The 15593-nt window shown below is 35.5% G+C and overlaps 1 pseudogene; it reads left to right on the forward strand.

The window, feature by feature from the left end:
* Window positions 1–1943: 1943 nt before the first annotated feature.
* Window positions 1944–14871, forward strand: LOC121778102 (annotated as a pseudogene).
* Window positions 14872–15593: the final 722 nt, after the last annotated feature.

Here is a 15593-nt window from a genome sequence, read left to right on the forward strand (position 1 = left end):
TCTCTAGGCATTGTGAATAACAAGGTTTATGCCATAACTATATCCATGGGTTCCATATAGTCACTTTGGTTGGTGTAGTTCCCTTTAGTTTTAGTCTATCTCTTGCTTTGATTGGTACTAGTGCTATGCACGGGACATAAAAGTTTTAAATTATAAATACAAAATAAATGAATATATAAAACCATAAAGTACGCACAAAAATATGGTCATTTTCATTTATGGAAAGTTATCCCAATTTATTACCCATATACACCAAGTTATTTATAACTTATATCACCATTAAAACATTACTTCAACTACTCCCCTCTCATACTTTACAAATTTTATCTTAATTTCCATAGCATATTATATGTCTGTATTTTTATTGAACGAAGAGAGTAATGTACATAAATATAATATTTTAAGAAGTATAAAAGAGAAATAGGAATCAAAGTTATAAAGAACAAAATCTTATCTCATAAAAGAAATCAAAATCAAATAAATTGTACTTTTTCATACTACCATTAGTGTCCACAATCTTATATCATGGCGCAAATTATTTTGTCACAATCTCATCCTATGAATATCATCACCCAAACACTATCATTTTACTTAATTAATATTTTAACATTTCTTGAATGTATGTACTATGCAAGTTTAGAGAATTTGTTTTTCTTTCATCCAAAATAAAATTATAATAAATTTTATATAGTTACACTATCTTAATAATAACTTAAAAAAAAATTAAATGTCTCAATAAAAAAAATACTTAAATCACAGCAAATATTATAATAGTAAGTACCAAATGGATCTTTACCACTATAGGTTTTTATGACTTAACATAACTTATGATGTATAGCCAAAGACTATATACATAGTAATTATTTATAATATATAAAATAAAACCAACTCAATTAGAATTATGTATACTAAATTTAACTGTAGAATTATGTATACTAAATTTTGTATTATTCGATAATCACATTTTAGTTGACTATTTATTTCTTCCGTTTAATTTCAGACCGTAGCATAACTTGATATATATGGCCAAAGACTAAATGAGTTGTTAATATTGGAAAGAATAAATTTCTTACTTCCCACCACATACACGTATAAAAAGTAAATTGCCACTTAAAATAACGATAATATTTTATGCATCTTATTTGTTTTGAATAATATGAAATTTACACTACTCTTATATTTAGAAGTTATACAAACTTTATAAGTTAGATTTAATTTTACATATATATATATATATATATAATTTCATCTTATTCCGTAATTTATACAACTCTTTAGTAGTATTATTTAATTAATTAGAGACTAATTAAAATATATGAACTGAAAACTTTAATTGAGTAATTATAGGATGAAAATTGTAAACATTACATATTTTTGTTGTCGTTTAGCTTGTAAATTAATTCAGAAAAAAATATTACAATAAAGGATTAAATTGCAATTTTAACCTAAATAAATGGAAGGCAAACTAAACTTTATAGCACAATTCCAATTGTAATCCAAATATAAGGCTAATTAACATATACTACTACTTTTATAACTAAATTGTAAAAAAATGAAAAATATATATGAAGTATATACTAAATCCAATAAATTAATAGTCCAAATTAAATCTAACTTTTAAGACACAATAATACCTAATTTAGGACTATATTCAATTAAAAAGAAAATCAATCAATGGAGTATAAAATTTTCCAAAAATCCAACTCAATAAAAACCTAAATAAACCCTACGATAAAAGTTGCGCCTCCCTATTCTCCATCTCTCTCCCAATCACGCCTCTCTCTTCCTCTCCTGCGCCTCCACACTCTCTCAATCGGCCTCGCCACCTCCCTCTCGTTGCCTTGCCTCGCCACCTCCCTCTCTCTGCCAATCGACGCCGCCACGCCCACCGCCGTGCTCGCCGGGTTTCCTTCCATCCTGCTTAATTGTCTGTTTGGTTGGCCATGGTGTCGCCGGATGGCTCTTGCAGAGTTGCAGTCCCTGCACCGCCGCCGCTGCCTCCGTCTCTTCCGCCGGGTGGTTCTCTTCCAGCCGCCGATGCTACCTACGTCCCTTCCGCCATCGCCGCTGCCTCCGTCCCTTCTGCCGCCACTGCCTTTACTTACCGGCCATGCATCTCTGGCGCTGGCCTCATCCCCGATGAAGTATCTTTTTCATGTTTCAGAATATAGAATTTAAAACTAATGTTAAATTATTCGAAGTTTTAGAAATGTATAAATTGAAAGATTCTACATAGATTTTTGCTAATTTGATATGTTTGTTCATCTGCCAAAGCCATTGCCGGAGTTCTCACCGGAGCCATCACCGGTTTCCAAGCAGAACCACCCCCTATTTTGCAATCAGAAAATTAGAAAATTAGTCCATGATACATAAATGTAGATTCAACTAATGACAGACTCTATTTAAAAGTGTTTCAAAACTTTCTCAAGAAGCTAGAATTTTATTGAACAATACTCAAAATAAAATAAAGAAATAAAAGCCACTTCATCTCTCCATTTTCCCTCCAAAAAGGGTAGCATTGTCTTTTCACCAAACTGGCACTTTAGATTAAGATAGATTCCTCGCCACTTTGTAGATTTTTCACTTTTTAGTTGATAAGATTGTGTTTTTTCTTATTTTACAGAAAATGACTTTACATTTTATATGGTAATATTAGCTAGGACTTTGAAGTAGTGACATTAGGTTATTTATGCAGCCTCTCCTCGGGAGTTGGTGCCATCATGGTTTCAGAAATTTAACAAAGAGCTGATAGATGCTGCTGCCTTCTCAGAACATGAAGCTTTTGATCACCCCGTGGCTTGTAAGTCTGCATTGTCTTGTACTTGGACTGAGTGTTTCTCAGTTGGCTATTATCTCATCTTTTTCTTCAATATGCTGTAACGAGAGTTATCTTGGAGGCATTAAGTGATGGTTATGCATTTCAAATTGATAAAAATAGGTCTTGTTGCTGTCTCTTCAAAGGATAAAGATCCTATAGGAAAATTTGTTGACTTGTTCAACACAAATCAGTTGCCTCATCTTCTCAACGATGGCGCCATGGATCCTAAGATTCTGAAGTAGTACTTGCTGGTACACGATAATCAAGAAAGCATGCTGGAAAAGTATGTGGCGATCTTCCTACTCTTAAGTTAGACTTCTTATATTTTACATTTATGGACTAAAATCCTGGTTCTAAATGTGATTTGTATATTGTATTATTAATCACGTGTTAGAACAAATGAAATTATAGCGATATTGAAAGGGGAAAATTCTACCGCTATAGTAAAATACTTTTCTCGCAATCTCTACTTATGGGACATTCACTCCAACTGCAATGGGATGTCCTTATCTTTGACGGGGAAGTGAAGATTTTTTAGATTCTTCCTTAATAACCTACTTCAAAAATCATATATTCTGCCTTAATCATCTACTGCGATGAACATGCACTGATTCTTGTGTGTAGAATACATGAATTAGTAGATAGAGATTATATCTCGCAAGAATTAACTGACATAAATTCTGTCTGGTAGAGATGGTGGGTCAAGCGAAAGCAACAAGGAATGGCATTGTTATGGTCTTCGATTTTTCTTTGCTTTTGACAGAATCTGGCAAGTTTCAAATGCGGATTTGAGATACTCTATGTTCATTCTCTTTGTGCAGAGCTTCCGGAATTCTGGCAGAAATGAGGAGTACATTTGGTGCAAATGATTGTCATCTCTTGTGTATAAACTCTTCCATCAATGGCAGAGAAGAACATAAACAGAATCCATGGGCATCTCATGTAAGGCAGAGTTTGATGACTGCGAGCTTACCTGTCCTTCAACTCATGTATTTACATCTCTATGTTTCAGAAAAGCAGTGCTTCAAATGAAAAGCAAATTGGTTGCTATCTTAACAAGGATGATATAGAAGAGGTATTTATTTGCTGCCATAATAGATCTCTCTACAGGAGGATGTTATCTTTAACATGACTGTGATCAATCTTCTTGTATCTCACAGTTGAGAAATACCATGCATGATTTCTCATCTAAACATATAATCCCTCTTATGGAGCTGAAAATCCGTGTTCTTAACCAGCAGGTATTTCTATCAGTTATCTGCTTCATATGTTGTTGTTAGTATGCCCTAGCTCTACTATTATCTAAAATGTTAAGTCAGGTTTCAGCGACAAGGAAGGGCTTTAGAAACCAGATAAAAACCTTGTGGTGGAGAAAAGGAAAAGACGATGTACCTGAGAATCCCAGTGTGCCTATGTATGTTAAAGAGTTGTATCAATATGTAATACTGCTGCTAATGGAATGTCACCTTTCTGCTTCACTTTACCATACTTTCTCTAACTTGGCTAGATTAAGCGTTTTTGCAGGTACACCTTTAACTCGACTGAATCTCAGATAAGAGTGTTGGGTGACTATGCTTTTATGTTGTGAGACTATGAACTTGCACTATCGAATTATCGACTTATTTCTACAGATTACAAACTTGATAAAGCTTGGAAGCATTATGCTGGTGTTCAGGTATTTCAGTTTTCCTTTTGAATAGCTACACCTTTTTCTTTTGGTTAGTTGCTGCTCTTTGCCTACAGTTAGATTTCGAAAGAATCTCGCTTGTATCATTTCTTAATTTACAAGTATGACCTTGCTACATTCTGTCTATGTGTGTGATTACAAGCACTCAGGTGAACTAAGATGTAGTCTTTTCTTTCAAACCAACAGGTGTTAAATAAGTATGTTTGATAATAAGTGAAGTCACAAGAGAGTTAAGACTGACTTACCAAAGGCAATTGTACTTGTTTTGCTGCCATAATTTTTGTTATCAGTATGCTCATTTATGGGCTGAATATATTGTTTTATCATGCCGCTATGAGGTGTATGCCTTCTAAAATTTTACAGCCCTAACCTATCTAAATTTCTGCATATTATACTTCAATATTCTCTATTTTTGTTACATTCCATGGAGTGTTTTGATTGGACAGGAGTTGATGGGGCTGGCTTATTTTATGTTGGATCCGACAAGCAAAGATGCTGAGTACTGCATGGAAAATGCATTTACGACATATGTGGTAATGATAAACTTGCCAAGTTTTTCTCCCACCCCCCTTTCCATCCCTTTTTATGGTTAGCATTGCGCACCTGAAACTTGTAATTATAAGGATTTTCTCAGTAAAGCATTGTATGGAGTCCATGAAAAATGACGATATATGATCACACCAGAATATGGGATTCCTAGAATCTGTAATAAAGATAATAATTAATAGGACACCAGCTGCTGAGAGGTTTATAGGTTTTGAGAAAATGGTTGTTATGTATGGAATTCCCTTTGGAAAATGGTGATGTTTTGACTTCTTCAACAATCTAATATCTGAATGAGTGAATGAATTTAGGTGCTCGATCTCTTAATGGAGTAAGTCCTTGATATATTTCTATTGGACATCACAATGCAATATAAAAGATCAGTGCTCCACAGGAATTTCTTTTTTCTGTTCAGCTTTAATTTCTTCATTTGATACGAACCATTAACTTCAGAAAATTGGTTTATCGTGTGAGCGGAATGTCACACGCTGTGGAATTTGGTGGTCTGAGATGTTAAAGGCTAGAGATCAGTACAAAGATGCTGCAGGTGTCTATTTCCGAATCTCTGGTGAGGTAATGCACGTAATTATGCACACTGAACTAATGGAGAATTTCCTATTACTCTCTATAACCTCTCACTCTTAGGAACCCTTGAGATCTGCGGTCATGCTTGAGCAAGCTGCATACTGCTTCTTGATGTCTACACCAGCCATGTTAAGGAAATATGGGTTTCACCTTGTTCTGTCTGGTGACCTTTACAAGGAATCGGATCAGGTAATGATTCTTCTCGGTTGACTATCCCTTCTAATGATACTATGATGTTAGGAAGTTTTTACCTTGCTTTTTCATCAGATAAAACATGCAGTAAGAACATACAGAGGTGCCCCTTCTGTCTTCAAAGGCACAGCTTGGAGCCACATCAGGGATCATGTCTATTTCCATATTGGAAAGTAAACTCCTGATAGCTCTAATCTATATATATATATGTGTATATATATATATATTTGTTTGTCCTTGGTCATGTGAATTGTTTGCCAATATATTGAGGATTGTTTCAGGTGCAATTCTTGGAATGTTTGATGAGGGCATCAAACATGTGCTAGAGGTCTTGGCATGTGGTCATCAAGCCAAGCTCACTCAAGAGTTGTTCCTGAGCGAATTTTTCCAAATTATTCAGGTCTGAGGCCAAGGGGCTTTTGTTATTCTCAAACCTTTGACTTCTTTAGTCTTGGTATTCATAGCTCCCCCCTTTTCATTCAAAATAAATAAATAAACGCAATTAAGCTACCAAATACAAAAATATGGAACAAGGCGTCCATCGAATTAAAAAACATTGAATAATGGGGTAGTTTACCATTGACTTCACTGTAAACATATGGAGCTCTTACAATTTGCCTTTCTAGTATTGGTATTTTCTGTATCTCTCACTCTAAAGGGAGGGGAAATTGCTACTCTATGAATTTTTCCTTTTTTATTTATTCTAATAAATTGATAGGTGGAGTTAAATTTAGCTTTAATGAAGTTTTTCGTTGTGTCACACTGTCATATGACAAGTAGGGTTTGTCAACCCTTTTGGTTCCTGCCAAATGTAACATCAATCTGTGTTGCTCTTAAGCTGTCGTATCTTTTCAATTGCTTTCACTAATATACAACTTAATTAGTTTGAATTCCTAACAGAGTGTAGTTGATACAGATCTAATAGGTTTTAATTCCTCTCAGAGTGTAGATGGAGACTTAATTAGCTCGGATTCCAATTAAAGTTCTTTTCACCCTTTCATTTAATTGTTATTTTTCCACGACTCTAGAGATTTTTCCTCACCTTGTTATTATCGTGTTATATTCATATGTACCTAAATGTCTCTAATATCTATGGTTTACTTGATTATGTAGGAAACAGGGAAAACATTTGAGGTGTTGAGGGGCCCCCGTTGCCTGTGATAAACTATTCTTCAATCAAAGGTGTGTTTGAAGATCATCGCACTTATGCATCTCCCGCAGCTGTAAGTTAGTTCATACTTAATACTTTCCCTTAACTCAAAGCCTTCGGTTGGCTCATTTTTCTTTTAGTAACCATTTGACCATCCAAGTGATGTTACTGGCCGGCACTTGAAGTTTATCTGAAGTAAAGCAAATTGTTTTGCTTTAAATCTTGTTTTTTCTATTCTCACAACAACTTAATGATAGTTTGCGATTTATGATAGTTTAATTCCACTTTTTTTATTAGTATTATTTTCTTCGTAAAAAGTTTTTGGATCCATATCTGGTGTTATTTTACCTGGATATCTGTATTAGCAACATATACCTCTGGAGTTGGTGTAGTAGATTTTTTTCACTCCTTAGTAGATAAAATTAGTACTAATATTCGAAGTTTAGGTTTGTTTTACATAGATCAGTTGTATTCTTTCTGTACATGCGTATGAACTGCCTTTAAATTTAAAATGTGCTTATTTTGTAAAGTTGGGGTTGACTAGTTGTTGGACTTTTTGTTCAGAAACTAGAGGTATGGTGTATATTCTCTGTTCAAAGTTTCCAGGCTTCCAGCTATGGATTTGGAGCACCAGAAGAATGCAGACTCTGATATTTATGTAGCTAACAGACATGGTATAGCTAGATTGTGTGTGTATGCACTATGGTCTTAGTTTGGTCTTTATTGGATCACTAATACCACATGCTTCAATGGTTTGGAGATCAGCGCTTTTATAATGGCGTCAATTAAGATTGTTTTCTTCCATTTGTTTTTTGATAATGCAGAACTTAGAGAATATTTTATCCCTTAATAATGTCTTGGATTGTGCAGAATTATCTAATTTTATTTTCTGTCCTTCCAATTTCCAAAAAGAGATGTCTGTTTGCACTTCCATTGATACTTGAAATATTTCAGGCCAATGTTGAGGAAAGCTTGTGGCAGGCGTTGGAGGACATGTCTCAATCAGTTGCAGGGGTGAAGACTAACTGGCTTGAGTTACAATCAAAGGTTTTACCAAAGAAGTACAAAGAATCAAATGTCTGCATTACTGGAGGTATGAAGGTGATATGTTAAAAAGTAGTCTGATAAATGTGTGGATATTTTTTGCGGGCCATTGCCCCTAAAGTACCAAGGCCTTGTGTTGAGAAATTCATATGGTTTACCTGATTTACAGATTATTTGTTCTTCTGGTTTCATAGATACATATTAGCAGAAAAACATGATAAATGAACAACTGAGGCTTAAACATTGACCAACACTTCCTCTTTGTAATTGGAGAAATGAAAGAGTTCCAGTATAGAAGCCTAGAAGCTTTAGTTCTTCTGGAAGGATTAAAATAAATATGTTTGGAACTTTGCGATAGGCTTGAATTTGCATGATATGTTCTTGCATGAACCGAACACCCGCTTTATCTCCTAAAATCCCAAGTTTGCAGAATGTGGACAGTTTCAAGATGATACTTTTTTAAGTGATGTTACCTGATTGTCTAAGCACTCAGGACTGTGTAGCTGGGTTGCTTTTTTTTCTTTTTTCTATCATGATATCATCTCATTCAATTTTTAGAGCATGTTAGTTAAGAGCTTCTGCTTGCCATATTTTAAAGGAGTTGGTCCCACTCCCCTCTGAAAGAAAGGGAAATTATTTCTTTATTGAGCTGTTATGTAAAGTGCAATTCATTCCTCTGTTCAGCCATCTTTACTGAGCATTCTCTTAGGTTCTTGAAGAGAGGTACTTCATTATTTTGTGTCAAAACTTTCCTCGTCTGCTCCACTGGAAATTATTACACAAAAAGGATTCTTCAGTGTCTACTATAGCAACATCATTTCACTAGAACATGACAAGCAGTTAATTTTTTCTTTGTTACTTCTCATAAGCTACCGATTTCAGCCTTTTGTGCTTGCTTACAAATGTTATGCTCTTCGTGATACTGCAGAGGCAATCAAGGTGGAAGTTAGTTTTAGGGACCCCCTTCAGATCCCTATATCAGTTTCAAATGTTTCCCTGATATGCAAGCATTCAGCAGAATGTGATCAAAGTGAATCAGGTATGTATCTGGCTGGTTTATGCTCATCATTCACTATAATGTGTCTTTGTTGCAGGAATATCCAGTTGTCCTTGTTGGATAACTTCTTAGAGGGTTATTTACTTTATTCATGCTTGAGATTTAGCTTATTTACATAAAGAGATGGCAAGATACATTAAACCCCAAAAATCTTTCTTCTTTTTCTTTGTAACTGGTATGGGGTAAAGGCAGTTGATCACAAGATATCGAGAACACGGTGAAAATGGAAAACAAGAACTGAAATTTAACGCGAAGAAGACAATCCTCCGAGGACGCCTAAGACAATCCTCCGAAGAGGCCTAATAGTCCTCTATCTAACCTCCAACTATCCTTTTAAAGGAGTTAGCATGAGAATAGCAATCCCACTAAATAAGCTAAGCAAATCAATTTAAATCCTATTGCATAATAAAGTGTTGAATAAAAATAATAAAGGAAAGATACTAATAAACCAAACAAATTCAAATCATATCATGAGATATTCTCCTCATCCCATAATAATCTCTTGATCTGATCTCCTCATTCCACTTGATCCTCTAGCTGACTTTGATGTTCGATATCAGTTACCAAAGGGACTGTTTGCAACTAAAAATCTCAAGTTGTTACATTTACACTAATCGTGCTTGATATATCACATAATACATGCATAAAAAGTGGCAAGTTACAGTAAACCGTGACATTTTTCTTTTGTTTTTCGTGTCAATAGAACCAATTGAGGGGCTATCTGCAAACTGCAACTACAAATCTCAAAGTGTTTATGATAATCATGCTTGAGATTTAACTTCTTACACAAAAAGTGCATAAAAGGTGGAAGTTACATTAAACCCCACAGGCCACAACTTTCCTTTCTTGTTTCATTGTTAATAAGCGCCAATTCAGGGGCTATTTGCGAATACAAATTTCGAGTTGTTATATTTGGAGGGTATTCGTAATATTGGGATGACTGTCATTTAGTACTCCATTTAACATTAAAAAAATAAAAATTCAACTTTATATTTTAATATCTTTGCTTGATAATTGATTTTATACTAATCCAGCATGAACTTCATTACAATGTACCTGCGGATTGCAGGTACGGATGGATCTTTAGATGAAGATAAGAATGACAAGGAATTGAGAACTGTCTCAATTACTGGGTATCTCCACGATTCTTTCTGGGTTTAGTTCGTCTTATATTTCCTTTCTGGCTTGATCAGTCTTGTAGTGATACCACTGCTATCTGAATGCAGGGAGACTAGCGCAGATGCATCATTATTTGATTTATCGGAAGTCAACATTTCAATGCAAGGTGGAGAAACTGTATTGGTGAGCTCTAAATCCTTGTATCTAATCAACTGGCAACCAGTGATAGTACCCTGGGGGCGGCACATCATATGATACATGGAGGGGTTGCTTGTCTAAGCTGACCTAGAGATTGATGCTGTATACCTCACCCCTCCTGTTACTTAATCTAAGATCTCTCATTGACCAATGGAAATTTGTTTCCCATGCTGAAGGCTGGAAGCAGATGCATGCATAATTTTGTAGGGAGTACTAAATTGGGAAGAAGGATAACACCCTTGGTGGTGTTGTTCAAAAAGCAATAAATTACATACTTCTAGATACCAGAAACTTCTCTTTTCTTCTTGCCATCCACTATGTCACATAAAATGTTACAAGTTTTTCTTTTTTATACTTTGTAAGATGTGATTTTGTCTTGGTCATGTTCTCAGTTTTTTTTTGCTCAGCATGCCCTGACTTTATTTAGATTATTTTATGTCTTGAAGCATGCTCATAAATTATCAATCTAGCAATTTTTTCCACGCCCCTACAGTGTCAGTTTGGGATTCTGTGATACAGATCGAAATTGCTTTTTACTCCATATCATTCTGTTAGGAGACGTTTGTTTGTTTCGTTCTTTGTCCAGCAGCTTGTCAGTATCTACTTCCACTGCCCCCAACACCTAAAACTATTTGATGATTACAACCACAAATGTTGTTCTAGGTACAGTATATACAGTGATGTGATATACGCCTTGCTAGCCTTACCATTTGCTGCCTCTCTTTCTTTTCTCTTACTGTTCAGGTTCAGCTAACAGTCACCCCAAAAGTAGAGGGCACTTTCAAATTAGTTGGCGTGAGGCGGAAACTCTCTGGTTCAGTAATTGGAATCTGTAACTTTCAGTCAGATATTGTCAGAAAGAAAGTTGCTAAAGGGAAAAGAAAGCCAAAAAAAAGTCAGTGAAAGATAACCTTGAGTTCTTGGTGATAAAGGTACCCCCCCTCCCCCCTCTCTTCTTGACTTCGAGTTTGTTGCCTTTGGAGGAACTTAGGTATGATGTACTTCACAAGGATTAGTATTCTGTTTATAAAGATGTAATGCTTCTGCTACAATGTACTAAATATTTCAGAGTCTGCCAAGGCTTGAGGGTACCATTCACAGCTTACCTCGGACAGTTTATGCTGGAGATCTTCGATGTCTTACCATGGAGTTGAGCAACCATCAAAAAATCCTGTGAAGGTAAAAGTATTATCTTAATGTTTTTTAAAGTTATTCTGGACCTTTTTATATTTTCCCCTTTTTATGGTATTATTGGCAATGTGCAGCATGTAAAATGTGACCATGCTACTTTCTCATGAAAGATGCATACGATGCTTCGTTGTATAATCCTAAAATTATGAATAGGAGAACCGGAGTCCATCAGTCATCAAATAACTTCTCCAAATGGTTGGAAAATTCCCAAGACATGGAACTTCTTTGGATATAAAATGGACATGAGGGTCTTAGTCATTAATCATTATACTTTTTGTGATATTTTCATTCAGTGGAATAGGAAGAATTTAATTATACCATTATAGTAGCATCACATATCCAAGATCATACAAGGTTACCTCTTCTGTATTTATCATTTGGCTGTCAGGAGACTTTTTTTTTTCTCTTGGTGGTTACATTTACAAATGATCATCTGACATCTGTTAGATTTGTCAATTCGCTCATTGTCTCTTGTCATTTCAGTGAATTGCCTGCTTCTTGGCCTATTGATACTTATTCGTTGCTTGTAGACATGATCTCTGCAATCATTTTGATTTTCTCATCATAACCAGTACCACAGCTTTTGTTGTGTAGCCTTATTTCTTCTAACATGGCTATGCCTCACTTCATCTATGCTGGCAGAACTTGAAGATGAAGATCAGTCATCCAAGATTTCTAGAAATCGCAGGTCAGGAAGTTATGAACCTGGAACTCCCTCCTTTTCTTAAAAAAAGGCGATTTCATCACGGAGCTGCACTACCTTGGATGTCTCCAAGACAGCAAAAACTGCATTTGTGTTCCCTGAGGTCAATGTGCTCCACCTATGTGTAGTACTATATTTTACCAGCAGTTTTAGTTGTTTGGTGCATAGTGCAATTAACTAATTCCATTTTTTTCCTATTTGCAGAACATAGCAAGCTCTTGGGAAACACCCATTAAGTGGCCCCTTTGGTTTAGAGCTGCTGATCCTGGAAGCATTTCACTGTATATAACAATATATTACGAAACAGAAGATGTGTCATCAATCATAAAATATCGAACTTTACACATGCATTACAACGTGGAGGTAAATAGATGATGGAGCAAATTAATTTTTTTTACTACTTTGACCAATTAAATGAAACAGAAGCTAAATAAGATTTATCCATGCAACCTTGAATTTATGATTTGATCATTTAGTTTGATATTTATTTTCATTTAAAATGATGAAATGCATAATAAATATGTCAGCATTTTGTCACAATCTTTTATTCCCTAAAACTAGGTGCTGCCAACAGGACCAGTTCAGAGAACTTCCAGCTTCAGCGGCTATCATGTGTTGGGGACCAGTGGGAACTTGCACCGCTGCAACCAATAGGATCTGACTTATCTTTCGGATTTTTAATGGCTGGTCAGTCTCTGTCATGCTTTTTCAGGCTAAAGGTTAGTAGAAAAGTCAAGAGTCTTGCTCATCTTATTTGTGAGTGCCTCTTCAGAATTTTTCCAGAGATAGTTCTCATGTGCTTATTGTTCTCAAAAAGACGTATCACCATCATCCATGAGACAGACACCTGTTTCTTCCTTCTAGTTAATTTTTGTGTCTGTCTTTCTGAAAAGACACTGTACTATCATCCATAAACAGTTACTTTCTTCTTCTCCTTTGTCTCCCACATTAGTGGTAAGGTTATATTGGCAGTTCAGTTTGAGGGTTTTTGCTGTTGTCTTGGTATGACTTTTGAGTATTTAAGGAACTACTATGTTATGAATAAGTCTGGAGAGTGTTTATCTTATTTCTTTACTTGCCTTCATTATTCCTGTTTTCTTAAGTTGTTTCCTTGTTTATATTCTTAAGTTACTTTGTGTTTCAGAATTGCACAACTCGAGGAAGTACTGAAGATAACATATCTTCCCTTGCCAAGGGAATAGCCAATGTGAGACTTGATGATAGTGATTCCAGTGGATTGTTTGATACGTCTGTTTCACCTTTTGATCTTTTTCATCATCATGAAAGATTGCATCAAGAAAGGCATGGCCAGGTACAGGGTTGCTTCGTTTTTCCTTGTTTTCAATCTCAAACTAAACAATCTGGTGGACATGTATGGTAATCTTACTGCTATTCTTGATGGTTGTTGTTGCTGTAAATAGAGGTTTTATTAAGTTGCTTGGATACGAATAGGTTTTTATCCCACGTGTTTTGTATGATCTTCTGTTACTGCTGCTGAAAGGTTTAATAAAATGACTGTATTGCTGTTTCCCTGGTTAATGTGTCTATGGTCACCTTAAACTACCAACAATATCGATCATTTAGTTCTGTTTTGGTCTCCATCATGATCCCATTTTTGTAGTTAATTGTTTTCTCTTGGAATGTAACAGGGTAATGGAAGTACTGTCGACTTCATCTTGATAGCCGAGTCAGAGGATGGTACCAATTCCGGGCCACCAAGAACCACAGAATTTCTTTCTCACTACACGTGCCATTGCAGGTAAAAATACCTTTTCTTGTTATGTCTTCTGCTGAAGCTATCAAGTTTCTGCATACTAGATATTTCACTGATTATTCTCTGTGATTACAGAATTCATATTTTGGTCTTCATTTCGTTTATTTTTTCTGTTTTAACATAGAGTCGGAAGCAGTAGCCCAGTATGGTGGTCAATGGATGGTCCTCGGTCGGTGAGGCAAGACTTTTCATCTGGTTTATGTGAGATAAATCTAAGTATGTCTGTGTACAACTCCTTAGAAGACGCTGTATCAGTTCGCATAAACACCCTTGATTCTTTAGCTCGGTCGAGCTCAGTCACCTCTACTGCTTCAGTCTCTGGGAACGAAGTTGGCTGGCACGATATAACTTATTTAACCGATGCTAAAGTTAAATCTGATGCTATTGGGGCTCGAGTTGGGAAGGCTCTAGCTCCTGAAAGTGTTTCACCATTCATCTGGTCCGGATCATGTTCAACTCGAGTCAATATTGAGCCGTTGTCTTCTGCTAAAGTCCCTCTCCAGATTTCTGTGTTTTGCCAAGGTACGTTCGACTTGTTGAACTACTCATTGCAGTGGAATTTGCTGACAGGTGACACAGGAGACCACGAAAATGAATCAAGAGTGCGATCGGGTTCATGTCATGGCCATCCTTATCATGTTACGGTGCTGCAAAAAGAACGAAGTTGAACTGTGAATTATTTTCCTCGTATCTGGTAATGGGAAATTGTTTGTAGTAATATTATAATACGATCTGTAAATAATAGTGATTGAATGTATTACTGTTGCATGAGTGTTCTTCAATTTAACATTTAAACATCAATTTCTTAAATCTCTTGAAAAAAGTCCTAGGGACATATATGAACACATTTGATTTTATTAAAGTTACACTTATGCTTTCCTTCCGCAATAATATGCACTTTTTAATTTTGGAAACTTTTTTTTCTTTATTGGGGTGGACTCATTCTCCATTAATAATACTTTAATTATTTTTCTCTCTACTTTTATCTTATTTTACTAATTTTATACTCCCTCCGTCCTAACTAAGTTAGAGTCAAAACTTTTGGCCACAGAGATTAAGAAATCGTGTAGAAAAGTAAGAGAATAATAAAGTAGGAAAGATAAAGAGTGGATAAAGTAGGTGATGAAACAAAGTAAGAGAGATTAAATGTTTTATTTTTTGTTAAAAAGGGAAATGACTCAATTTAGTTGGGACATCCCAAAAAGAAATACGATTCAACTTAGTCGGGACGGAGGAATATTAAAGCCCGTGCCAACCCAAGGTGCACATTCTTTTGGGACGGAAGGATTATCTATGTATACGAAGACAACAGATGGAGCACATTTGGATTATTATAGTTGGGATATCTCAAAAAGAAATATGATTCAACTTAGTTGGGGCAGAAGAATATTAAAACTGTGCCAATCCAAAGTGTATATTTTTTTGGGACGGAGGGATTAGATATGTATACGAGGACAACAGATGGAGCATATTTGGATTATTATATTATCTGTGTAATACCAACTTGACATGATAATAACATATCCTCACAT

The sequence above is a fragment of the Salvia splendens genome, chromosome 2 (assembly GCF_004379255.2).
Source record: "Salvia splendens isolate huo1 chromosome 2, SspV2, whole genome shotgun sequence".
In the NCBI taxonomy this organism is placed as follows: Eukaryota; Viridiplantae; Streptophyta; class Magnoliopsida; order Lamiales; family Lamiaceae; genus Salvia; species Salvia splendens.